This window comes from Triticum urartu, chromosome 5A (genome assembly GCF_056163025.1).
Source record: "Triticum urartu cultivar PI428250 chromosome 5A, HENAU_Tu73, whole genome shotgun sequence".
Classification (NCBI taxonomy): Eukaryota; Viridiplantae; Streptophyta; class Magnoliopsida; order Poales; family Poaceae; genus Triticum; species Triticum urartu.
The window spans coordinates 683,459,378-683,473,569 of NC_141877.1; positions in this window are offsets into that span (position 1 = coordinate 683,459,378).

Consider the following 14,192-nt stretch of genomic DNA (forward strand, 5'->3'; position numbering starts at 1 on the left):
GGTGACCATGACCGGGGCCGGTGCTATGGCCGGGAGTCGTCTCTTTATCCATGGCCTCAACCGCAGGGAAGCTACTGCCGCCGCCGCTTCCCGCGGGGAGCGTCCCGCCCGGAACCGTGGTTGCCGCTGCAACCCTCGCGCAGTGAACTACCCTCGGCATGGTGATGGAGTGCGCGACCAGGAGGAGGGTGATGGCCATGGCGGCAAAGGCTGAAGCAGATGATGATTTGTTGGCCATATTGAAAGCCACACTAAGTCACCCCTAGAGGTTCTTGGTCTGTGAGTCGAGTCTTGAGGGGGCAGAGGCGTCCATTCGTCGCCTTAGTGTTGGCACCTGGTGAAGTGGTGATTACGTTTTGGTGTTGGTGACGCAAAAGTGTTGGCACATGCATGCAAGCACACGATGCTTCTTTTCATGAGACGATATATATATACAACTCAATCAGATGTTCCATCTTATTTAACAAAGTGATGGTCCTATATTCTAGGAGGCAGTATTAGAAACCACAAGCGTGAAACGGAAATATTCTGTCCAAGGTTTCCCTCAGATCGAGCGCGTGGTGTTGTCACCTGTACCTAACCTTCTCTTTCGAACCTTGTACTCCCACTTGGACGTTGTTTATCAACAAAATTAAAGCTCATGGCCCCTTTAGAATGTGAAGCCATGCCTCCGGAATCGTTAAGGAACTTCCATATGTCACACTGTCGTGTGCCCATGAATCACCTGACCATTAATTCTCGACTGAATCTTACATTTAGAATAACATGTCTATTTTGTTTTTATTTTTCTCTACTTTCTCTACGTGGCAAATGGATCCCAGGCTTTTACATAAGTTCTCACCATAATTTCAAGTGATCTACACCATTTTATCATTTTGTCTCTACAACATCACTAAGCCATACTACATTACTTAATTATACCTAAAATGTACTAGGGTGACAAGGATATGGTATTACCAACTACTACACCAACTATTCATGGTTGCCTTAGACTGTAGATCCATGACTCCGAAATCGGTAAGGGCTCCTAAACACTGCCGTGTGCCAATCTCAATTGCAGTTTGAACGATTGATATAGGGCACTAAGTTAGATAATGGTGATACTTGTTTTGCAGAACATCCAGCACATACATACACTGCCACCAGCCCACCGCCCACACAGTGGCAACTAGGGGTCGGCATATAAACCGATGACCGAAGTACCGATCCGAATTAATCGGGACCGAACCTGAATATACCGAAACCGAAATCTCAGGTCAGAGCTTCAGTCAACAATCCCGAAAAACCGAACTTAGATCGGTGATTTCGGTTGTACGTCTCAAGTAGCCGAGAACACCGAATTACCCAAGAGATATGTCCAATGCCCGTGTGATAGTATGTCTTCACAGCGCACAGCGCACGCAGCCCAATGTCTGAATGACTGAATCAAAGCCCAATAGTTGCATTACTCAATTCAGATTAGCGGTCGCACTATGTTCTCAAAAATATTAAACAATGCTAGCGGCCGCACTAGACGCCATTCCCATATGAGATTCTCTCCCTTATCTTTACCTAAAACAGTTCTCTCCCTTATCCTGATGTACTATAACCCTAGGCGCAACGAGCCAACGATTCGGCAGCTCGCCGTCCCATGTCCTCTGCTCTTATCCATCCCGGCGGCTGGCGTTCCACTTCACCTCTCTGCCCCAGCAGTTCGGTCATGTTCAGTCATAACCGATAACCGAACCGAGTTTTCGGTTGACCGAAGCATAGGTTAGTATTTTCTGGGAGGACCGATCGGTCATCAAATTAGGAAACTGATTTTTTTCTAAACCCGAGAAACCGAACCGATCGGTTCGGTTAAACCCAACGTACATGCCTACTGGCAACTGAAGACACGACTCACTGAGCTTCAAGATTAGTGATGTCAACTATCAATGTGAGCATCCAGTACCACACGGTCCGGAATGCATGCAGGGTTGATCTTCATCACCCCAAAATACTTCAATTCCATTTTACATATTCAAAAGACACGCAGAGTTTATCTTCATCGTCACACAGTTATCCGCTGAATAAGGATTAGGCACCCAAGAAGCTAGCCGAATTAGAATGTAGTCGCTTGGTATGTGTTAAGGTCGCTCTTTGCTGTCTAGTTCATCCACCAGATCGCTCTAGTTTTTTTTTTGCGAGGCACCAGATCGCTCTAGTTGAATGGACACATGACATAGTTCATATTCATCACCACACATTTCTCGACTCCTACCTGCTTACCTCTCTGTTTCAACAACTCTCACGTAAGTACATGGCAGCTCACACCGATCTGGGCCAAGGAAGCGTGGATTAGGGCCATCTTTCTCTTGGGGCCTGGCCCTTGGCGGTCTCCTCTTCTCGTCAGTCAAAGGTACAAAAAAAATCATAAAAAAATACTCCCAGTGTAAATAAATATAAGAGTGTTTATAGATCACTAAAGTAGTGATCTAAACGCTTTTATATTCATTTACGGAGGAACTAAAAGTCATTTGCTCTACCCCAAAGCATAAACAAAGACATGTATAGTCTTTCGAACAAGAACTTTATTACTATATATAAAAATAAAGCGCTTCTCTGAACCTGTCTTCCTCGGCGGTAGACGTATTTGTGTTGTGGCTCTTCCCCTCCAGCTGTTGACATGTAGCATAGTCGCTAACAAGTAACAACATGTCTTGTGCATGGCGGCCTGACTACCAAAGAAACTAAACGTTGCCACTAACGTCACACCATCTACAACGCCGCAAGGTTTGTGATTAAGGAAGATCATCGGTGCTGGTTTTTGCCTTTAGCACTGGTGTAGTTTTTTGACACCTCAAGTTCTCGATCGAGCCCCCCCTTGACGCTTCTCCATGTCAAATCGTTGCAAGATCTGAGTGACGTGCCTACATCATCTCAGATTACTAACTGTGCGTGAGGTGTGCACCAGCTGAGAAGGCGCCCAAGAAGCTAGACAGATGAGGAGCTAGGTAGTGCATCATGGAAGAAATTAAAGGAGGGTGGCACAGAAGCGTGGATGCAGAACTGTGGAGACTTCATCACTGGGAAAGTGCCAAAGTGGCAAGTGTTGGGCGCTGCAGGGACTTTGAAAGTGGTTAGTGCGGGAAGCACACGACCACGTTGGGCTGGCTATGATGTGTTTATACTTTTGGGATGGATTACTAACCTGGCCAGACTTCTGTTTGTGCCATGTCCACACCACACAAACGGAAAAGCATGGAAGGAGACACTTCGCTGTAAAAAGGAGAAAATGGGCATGAAGACACACCACAACTTGTTTTTTTAGAAAAGGAGGACTGTCCCCGGCCTCTGCATCAAAACGATGCATGAAGCCATTTATTAAATAAAAAAAGCATGCAATAAAGTCTCAAACACAGACAGGCTCTCACAGAGCTAAAAATAAGAGAAGGATAGCCACAACCGGCGGAAAAAAGAGAAATAGGCAGCTAAACACAATTTTTTTTTCGAAAGGGGGGGAGGGACTCCCGGCCTCTGCATCAGAACGATGCATACGGCTACAATTATATAAATAAAAAGGATGTTCAACAAGGTCTGAAAGTCTGAAAACAAATAAATGGCTAGCTCACCAAGAGCCACAATGCCAGAAACAAAAGGCCCAAAAGCCACAACGGCTGGCAAAATAAAGATAGGCAAACTAATCGCCTATCCTATTACATGACCGCCATCCAAATCGGTTGAAGATATCCCGCGCTACCATCTCCCACCGAACAGATCCAGTAACCAAACGCTCCCTGGCCTCCGTCGGAGTGAGTAAGGACCACATACGGATCAGCGCAGTAGCTCAGAATAAAACCTGCAAAAAATGAAGTTGTTGTTCTGTTAAAAGCCAAATCTTTTCTGCAGTTCCAAATTGCCCATAACAACGCACAAACTCCTACGCGAATGTGTCTAGCTGTTTCGGACTCTATCCCAACAAGCCACGTTCCAAATAACGAACTGATCGAATTCGGAGGAGTAATGTTAAAGGCAATTTGTACCGTGTGCCACAACACTCTTCCCAACGAGCAGTCAAAGAAAGGTGCTCCTTTCTAACCGCATCTGCACGGTGACAAACCGGGGGACTTAGTTTGTATGGGACACTGATACGTCTCCAACGTATCTATAATTTTTTATTGCTCCATGCTATATTATCTACTGTTTTGGACTATATTGGGATTTATTTTCCACTTTTATATTATTTTTGGGACTAACCTATTAACCGGAGGCCCAGCCCAGTTGTTTTTTTTGCCTATTTCAGTGTTTTGGAGAAACAGAATATCAAACGGAGTCCAAACGGAATAAAACCTTCGGGAACGTGATTTTCTCACCGAACGTGATCCAGGAGACTTGGACCGTACTCCAAGGAGTCAAAGAGGAGGTCACGAGGGTGGGGGCGCACCCTCCCTAGGGCGCGCCCCCTGCCTCATGGGCCCCTCGGTGCTCCACCGACGTAATTCTTCCTCCTATATATATATACGTACCCCCAAACGATCAGAACAGGAGCCAAAAACCTAATTCCCTGCCGCAACTTTCTATATCCACGAGATCCCATCTTGGAGCCTGTTCCGGAGGTCCGCCGGAGAGGGTCGTCATCACGGAGGGCTTCTACATCATCATAGCCTCTCCGATGAAGTGTGAGTAGTTTACCTCAGACCTTCGGGTCCATAGTTAGTAGCTAGATGGCTTCTTCTCTCTTTTTGGATCTCAATACAAAGTTCTCCCCCTCTCTTGTGGAGATCTATTCGATGTAATCTTCTTTTTGCGGTGTGTTTGTTGAGACCGATGAATTGTGGGTTTATGATCAAGTCTATCTATGAATAATATTTGAATCTTCTCTGAATTCTTTTATGTATGATTGGTTATCTTTGCAAGTCTCTTCAAATTATCCATTTGGTTTGGCCAACTAGATTGGTAGTTCTTGCCATGGGAGAAGTGCTTAGCTTTGGGTTCGATCTTGCGGTGTCCTTTCCCAGTGACAGAAGGGGCAGCAAGGCACGTATTGCATCGTTGCCATCGAGGATAACAAGATGGGGTTTATTTCATATTGCATGAATTTATCTCTCTACATCATGTCATCTTTCTTGAAGCGTTACTCTGTTTTTAACTTAATACTCTAGATGCATGCTGGATAGCGGTCGATGAGTGGAGTAATAGTAGTAGATGCAGAATCGTTTCGGTCTACTTGTCACGGACGTGATGCCTATATACATGATCATTCCTAGATATTATCATAATTATGCTCAATTCTGTCAATTGCTCAACAGTAATTTGTTCACCCATCGTAGAATACTTATGCTCTTGAGAGAAGCCACTAGTGAAACCTATGGCCCCCGGGTCTATTCTCATCATATCAATCTCCATCACTTTAATCTTGCTTTGCCTTTTACTTTGCTTTTAACCTTTCACTTTGCATCTTTATACCAAAACACCAAAAATACTATATCTATCAGATCTCACTCTCGTAAGTGACCGTGAAGGGATTGATAACCCCTAATCGCGTTGGTTGCGAGTAGCTGTCGTTTTGTGCAGGTACGAGGGACTTGAGCATGGCCTCCTACTGGATTGATACCTTGGTTCTCAAAAACTGAGGGAAATACTTACGCTAATCTGCTCCATCATCCCTTCCTCTTCGGGCAAAACCAATGCAATCTCAAGACGTAGCAAGAAGGATTTCTGGCGCCGTTGCCGGGGAGTCTACGCAAAAAGTCAACATACCAAGTACCCATCACAATCCCTATCTCTCGCATTACATTACTTGCCATTTGCCTCTCATTTTCCTCTCCCCCACTTCACCCTTGCCATTTTATTCGCCCTCTCTTTCCCAATCTCCTTCTCCTTCTCTTTCTCCGCTTGCCTTTTTGCTTGCCCGTGTGTTGGATTGTTTGTTTGTCGCGATGGCTCAAGATACTACCAAATTGTGTGACTTCACCAATACCAATAATAATGATTTCCTTAGCACTCCGATTGCTCCTCTTGCTAATACTGAATCTTGTGAAATCAATACTGCTTTGTTGAATCTTGTTATGAAAGATCAATTCGCCGGCCTTCCTAGTGAAGATGCCGCTACTCATCTGAATAGCTTCGTTGATTTATGTGATATGCAAAAGAAAAAGGATGTTGATAATGATGTCATTAAATTGAAGCTATTTCCTTTTTCGCTTAGAGATTGTACTAAAGCTTGGTTTTCGTCTTTGGCTAAAAATATTATTGATTCTTGGAACAAGTGCAAAGATGCTTTTATCTCTAAGTATTTCCCTCCCGCTAAGATCATCTCTCTTAGAAACGATATTATGAATTTTAAGCAACTTGATCATGAACATGTTGCACAAGCTTGGGAGAGAATGAAATTAATGATACGTAATTGCCCTACTCATGGTTTGAATTTGTGGATGATTATACAAAAAATTTATGCCGGATTGAATTTTGCTTCTAGAAATCTTTTAGATTCGGCCGCGGGAGGTACTTTTATGGAAATCACTTTAGGAGATGCTACTAAAATCCTAGATAATATTATGGTTAATTATTCTCAATGGCATACTGAAAGTTCTTCTAATAAAAAAGTGCATGCGATAGAAGAAATCAATGTGTTGAGTGGAAAGATGGATGAACTTATGAAATTATTTGCTACTAAGAGTGTTTCTTCTAATCCTAATGATATGCCCTTGTTTACTTTGATTGAGAATAACAATGAATCTATGGATGTGAATTTTGTTGGTAGGAATAATTTTGTAGGGAATTTTAATCCTAGGCCATATCCTAGTAATCCTTCTAATAATTATGGGAATTCCTACAATAACTCTTATGGAAATTATAAAAAGATGCCCTCTGAATTTGAGAATAGTGTTAAATAATTTATGAATTCACAAAAGAATTTTAATGCTCTGCTTGTAGAGAAATTGCTTAAAGTTGATGATTTGGGTAGGAACGTTGATAGAATTTATCTTGAGATTGATTCTTTAAAGCTTAGATCTATTCCTCCTAAGCATGATATCAATGAGTCTCTCAAAGCCATGAGAATTTCCATTGATGAGTGCAAGGAAAGAACCGCTAGGATGCGTGCTTCCAAAGATGCCTTTATTAAAGCGTGTTCTTCCAATTCCTATGAGAATCAAGATGAAGATCTAAAAGTTATTGATGTGTCCCCTATTAAACCTTTGTTTTGCAATATGAATCTTGATGAAACTGAATATGATCCTCCTTTACCTAGAAGGCGTTCTAAAAATCCGGAGTATTTAGATCTTTATGATGAAATTGATGAAAGTGGGATTGAAAGAAATAAAATTATGAAAGTTGCTCTTTAATGGATTGTATTTCCTTGTTGCAATCTGTGCTAAATTCTCCACATGCTTATAGTCAAAATAAAGCCTTCACCGAACATATTGTTGATGCCTTGATGCAATCTTATGAAGAAAAACTTTAGTTGAAAGTTTCTATCCCTAGAAAACTCTATGATGAGTGGGAACCAACTATTAAAATTAAAATTAAAGATCATGAGTTTTATGCTTTGTGTGATTTGGGTGCTAGTGTCTCTACTATTCCCAAGACTTTGTGTGATTTACTAGATTTTCGCCATTTTTGATGATTGCTCTCTAAACTTGCATCTTGCGGATTCTACCATTAAGAAACCTATGGGAAGGATTAATGATGTTCTTATTGTTGCAAATAGGAATTATGTGCCCTTAGATTTCACTCACTACAAGAAATATGTCAACTTATGACCTTCTGTCAGTGACCCTCGAAGAATTGGTCATAAATTTATGACCATTTTAGACCAATTGGTCAAAAGCTGTTCAGGGGGCTCCAAACCCTAAACCATTGCGACCATTTTGGTCAGAAAGGTCGTAATTTCCTTACACGAAATGGTCACAAAGCAAACAGTGCTAGTCTGCTGCCTTATTTCTAGTTGTTAATTACCAATATAGATGGTCATAGCCTTGTAGATTGTGGTGGGTTGTGATGACTAGGCGCCATCTCATCAGTTTTGCCTATGTGTCATGTCCATGTGGCAGTTTTTGCCCTAGGTTGTGGAGCAACCTATATTTCTATCATTCCCAAAATTCCCAAAAAAATCTCATAAATTCTTTGGGGCATATCTTCATCAAATATGTAAAAATCCTTCCTTGCCTAGTTCAAAACTAATTCAACAATATTCATTTTCCTATTCTGTTCACAACAACACTTTATGAAGGAAGTGCTATTTATATTCTTGATTGCCCTCGGAATTTTTGGGCACTCTTTCCTATCCAAATCATTACCGCATGACAAAATTCAGCTCCATTTGCCTAGCAAGTCTTCCTTGGCAAATTTCCAAAAAATGTGTCCACCTAGAAGCATTGTGAAGGAAGTACCTTTTTTATATCTCTAAATGACATGAAATTTATACAGTTCCTTCATATGCCCAAATTATCACCCTCCTCCAAATTGCAGCTCAGTCAAATCATCTATGTGAGCCCAGGTTCAATTTATATTTTATGGCCAAATTGGCACGTTGCAAAGCAAGTGTTATATAGACCCCTCCTATTACATTCAAACTTTTCGGGCACTCTTCCATACCCAAATAATTGCCACATGATAATATTCAACTCAATTTTCCTAGTAAATCTTTCTCAGGAAATTTCCAAAGTTTCTACCTCGAGAGAAGCTTTGTGAAGTAAGTACTAGCTAGGCTTACCCAAATGATCTGAAAATTTACCAGCGCATGACCATACCTATGTAACTTACCTACACCAATTTTTAGCTCATTTCATTCATCCAATCTCTCTCACTAGTTTTCCCAAGTTTTTGTCCATAGAAGAGCATTGTGAAGGAAGTACTACTTTGGCATGTCAAAATGATATCAATTTTCTACAATGCTTTCCTATGCCCAAATAACCATCTTCCACCAAATTTCAGCTCAATCCATTCATTAGTTTGAGCCCAGCTTCAACATTCATATTTTTGTCCAATGTGGTACTTTGCAAAGCAAGTACCACCTAGGATCCTCCTTTTGAGCTGAAAATTTGTGAATACATTCTCCTTAGTAGATGATCATCCTCGGGCAAAACTCACGCCCATTGGCCATGTGCATTTCCCGTACCGCCAATCAAACACTTGGCTGCTTATTCATGTTTGAGCATCGATCGGTCTCCTCGTGAGAATCTTATGTTGTGATTTTCTTCCTAGCACCTACCTGGGGAGTGCCCAACCCACTAGACATGCCTAGGCCGCTCAGAACACATGGCAACGCCACGGCCACGCGGTGACCACGTGACGGGCATGCGAGTTTACGCGCTCTAGAGTTGGGGGCCTCGGCCACCGCCCAAACCTCGACGTATCTCCACCAAACCATGTATTTATGATTAAATAGGTACTTATGTAACTAGAAATGATTTTTGGAAAAAATAAATAGCAAACTATGAGGCAGCTGCAGTTCAAATTTGACCCGCTTCATACTGAATCGGCGGGAATTTGTCTTTTTCACCAGAGGTGGATCAAAACTTTTGACACCCAACCATTTTGTCAATTGTGCATTAAATATGGCCTAGTATTTTATAAAATTGATTAGGTCCAATTTTGCAACAAATATATGGTAGGTCCTTCACAAAAAAACTCATTTTGGGCACTCGGAAAAATGGAAAATGAATTTTTCGTGCAAAGAAAATGAAAACTTCCTTAGGCAACATTGCTTGGAATTCCAAGACGCACCCTTGTGCACAATATGAGATCATTTGAACAAACTATGCCACGAATGTGGCCATAAGATTGATCATTTGGCTTGAAAGTCATTGATCTTCATACGTGATAGCTCGTTTCTAAGAACACTTTTTTAAAATAATTGCCGTATTACAAGTTTGTTATTTTTACTGGGAACTTGGCCACATATAATGACACAATGCAAAGGTTTCCCAATTTTTTGATTTTTTTTGAATTTTTTATGCCCGTTTCAAAATGCGGACAAAATGGCGGGAATGGCCGCTCCTAGCTAGTGGTTGAATCTTGGATTTTTTTGGTGTTTATCTGATTAAATAGATACTTATGTACCTAGAAATGATTTTTGGAAAAAATAAATAGCAAACTATGAGGCAGGTGCAGTTCAAATTTGACCCGCTTCCAGCTGAATCGGCGGAAATTTGTCTTTTTCACGAGAGGTGGATCAAAACTTTTTGCACCCAACCATTTGGTCAATTGTGCATTAAATATGGCCTTGTGTTTTATAAAAATGATTTGGTATAATTTTGCAACAATTATTTGGGAGGTCCTTCACAAAAAAACCTCCTTTCAGGCACTCGAAAAATGGGAAATGGTTTTTTCGTCGAAAGAAAATGAAAACTTCCTTAGGCAACATTGTTTGCCATGCCAAGATGCACCCTTGTACACAATATGAGATCATTTGAACAAACTATGCCAAGAATGTGGCCATAAGGTTGATTATTTGGCTTGAAAGCCATGAATCTTCACGCATGATAGCTCATTTCTGAGAACACTTTTTTTAAAATAATTGCCGTATTACAAGTTTATTATTTTTCCTGGGATCTTGGCCACATATAATGACATAATGCGAAGGTTTCCCAATTTTTTTTTTATTTTTTTGAATTTTTTATGCCCGTTTCAAAATGCGGTCAAAACGACGGGAATGACCGTTCCTAGCTAGTGGTTGAATCTTGGAATTTTTTTGGTGTTTCTCTGATTAAATAGATACTTATGTACCTAGAAATGATTTTTCGAAAAAATAAAGAGCAAATTACGAGGTAGCTACAGTTCAAATTTGACCCGCTTCCAACTGAATCGGTGGGAATTTGTCTTTTTCACCAGAGGTGGATAAAAACTTTTTACACCCAACCATTTGGTCAATTGTGCATTAAATATGGACTAGTATTTTATAAAAATGATTTAGTCCAATTTTGCAACAATTATTTGGGAGGTCCTTCACAAAAAACCCTCCTTTTGGGCACTCGAAAAATGGAAAATGGTTCTTTCGTCCAAAGAAAAAGAAAACTTCCTTAGGCAACATTGTTTGCCATTCCAATATGCACCCTTGTGCATAATATGAGATCATTTGAAAAAACTATGCCATGAATGTGGCCATAAGATTGATCATTTGGCTTGAAAGCCATTGATCTCCACACGTGATAGCTCGTTTCTGATAACACTTTTTTAAAATAATTTTCGTATTACAAGTTTATTATTTTTCCTGGGAACATGGCCACATATGATGACACAATGCGAAGGTTTCCCAATTTTTTGATTTTTTTAATTTTTATGCCCGTTTCAAAATGCGGTCAAAACGACGGGAATGGCCGTTCCTAGCTAGTGGTTGAATCTTGGAATTTTTTTGTGTTTCTCTGATTAAATAGATACTTATGTACCTAGAAATGATTTTTGGAAAAAATAAAGAGCAAACTACGAGGTTGCTACAGTTCAAATTTGACCCGCTTCCAACTAAATCGGCGGGAATTTGTCTTTTTCACCAGAGGTGGATAAAAACTTTTTACACCCAACCATTTGATCAATTGTGCATTAAATATGGACTAGTATTTTCGAAAAATGATTTGGTCCAATTTGCAACAATTATTTGGGAGGTCCTTCACAAAAAAACCTCCTTTGGGGCACTCGAAAAATGGAAAATGGTTTTCGTCCAAAGAAAAAGAAAACTTCCTTAGGCAACATTGTTTGCCATTCCAATATGCACCCTTGTGCAAAATATGAGATCATTTGAACAAACTATGCCATGAATGTGGCCATAAGATTGATCATTTGGCTTGAAAGCCATTGATCTCCAGACGTGATAGCTCGTTTCTAATAACACTTTTTTAAAATAATTGCAGTATTACAAGTTTATTATTTTTCTTGGGAACTTGGCCACATATCATGACACAATGCGAAGGTTTCCCAATTTTTTGAATTTTTTTGAATTTTTTATGCCCGTTTCAAAATGCGGTCAAAAGGGCGGGAATGACCGTTCCTAACTAGTGGTTGAATCTTGGAAAACTTTTGATATTTCTGTGATTAAATAGATACTTATGTATCTAGAAATGATTTTTGGAAAAAATAAAGAGCAAACTATGAGGCAGCTGCAGTTCAAATTTTACCCGCTTCCTACTAAATCGGCCGAAATTTGTCTTTTTCATGAGAGGTGGCTCAAAACTTTTGACACCCGACCATTTAGTCAATTGTGCATTAAATATGTCCTAGTATTTTATAAAATTGATTTGGTACAATTTTGAAGCAAATATATGGTAGGTCCTTCACAAAAATACTCATCTTGGGCACTCGGAAAATGGGAAATGTTTTTTTTTGCCAAAAAACTCATTTCTCATGACACATTTTTAAATATATTTATCTGATTTTATGTTTGTTATTTTTCCTAAAAACTTATTCACATTTGGTGACACAATGAGAAGGTTTTCCATTTCCGTTTTGAATTTTTCAGGTCATAAAATAGTTGATATGATTTTAACACGCTATTTTTAGTCGACCACGACCAATTTAAATGGTCATAACGTGGTACTACTTTCTGATTGGTCCGTGGACATCTCACGCGGATCGTGCATCAGACACCGTCAGATACTCGGGGATCCAACGGTAGTCCTCAGCCCTTCCACACTAACCCTGAAACCCTAGCTCTGTGGTCATTTTCCATCCACCCTCCCCCCCGCCTCCTTTCTTCCCCTTGCTCTCTTCTCCTCCATCGCGCTCTTCTCGATCCGGCGGAGCTCCTCTCGATCCCGTCCCCTTCCTCCCCGCCGTCTTCTTTCTCGCGACGCCGCACCCTCCCCGCCAGCCCCTCGCTCCCTTCTCCACCTTCTCACGCTCCCTCTCCTCCCCCAACTCCCCAACTCACTCTTCCCCCAGATCTGATCGAGGCCGCCCCTCATTCCGTGATTCCCACCGCCGCCGATCTAGCAGCCACCTTGCTCCACCGGCGACCTGATTGCCCGTCTCCGGTCTCGCCTACCTCCCGCGGCACCCCCATCCTCTCGCGAACCCCATCTCTCTCTCCCCACGTCTCCTCACCGCCGCCACCTACGGCGGCCGATCCCGGCGACTTCCGGCGGCAATCTGCGGCTCCTAGCACACCGCCGCGACCCCGTCCCTTCCGCTCCATCCTCCCCTCAGACCAGATCAGCCGTCCCCTTCGACTAGATCGTCCGCCCCCTTCTCCCCCAGCCCCGGCTATGCAGCAGATCGAGCGCGACAGTAGTGGCAGCAGAGCACCAAGGTATATGCCTGGGCGCCTCCCTCTCCCGTCGCTCCTCTTCCGTTTGGGGACCTCGCCGGTCGTCCTCTGGTCGACGCGTGCACAGTGTTAAAATTGCAAATTGAAGTTGATTAATAGGGTTCAAAGATACAAATTCGAGTATCCAGTCTGAGGGGTTCTTGCGTGTGTGCAGGTGATATTGGAGGTGGTGGCGACGTTGCTACTGGTGTTCGTGATGTGCGGGGCGGCGTCCATCTACGGCGCCGATGTGACGCGCGTATCCTAGCTCGGCCACTCCTTCGTCGGCGGCCTCATTGTCATCGCAGTGATCTACGCCACCGGCCACATCTCCGGCGCGCACATGAACACCGCTGTCACGCCCTCCGTCTCTTTCCGACATTTCCCCTGGATTCAGGTACGCATATACATGCATCCATCATGCTTCCTGCCTTCAACTTTTGTCTCACGTATAGATGCGTAGCGAATGACATGTCATTGTTCAGTAGAACACTAGAACTTGCTTATCAACATGAACGTGCAAATAAGAAATTCTCACCGCTTAATAATTAACCAGGGCTTAATTGATTTGCCAAGCAATATCATGTGCTTGTTAGTTGCAAGCTGTATTGGTTTGCTCTGCTGCCATGTTAATTCTTTGTTTCCCCTTTGTGTTAACCACCTTGTGCTGTTGTACAGAAACTTTATTGAGAAATTGTCAGTTAACACTAGGATCAGTAACCACCTTGTGCATTCTAGGATCAGTATTCAGTTATTTTGTACTGCTTTCTTCAAGGTTCAGGGTCTAGGCATATGGCTCACTATCCGTTCCAGTTCCTGTTATGTTACAGCTGCTTATCTTACTAATATATGTACTATATGTCTTATGTTCTTGTTTGTATTCAGTCAGTGCCTCCAGTGTGGTCGACGGCGGGTGCATCGGGGATTCGGGGTCGTCTTCAAGAAGGAAAAGACCAGGGCCTCCAATGGATCAGTCAGTGCTCCACTGCTC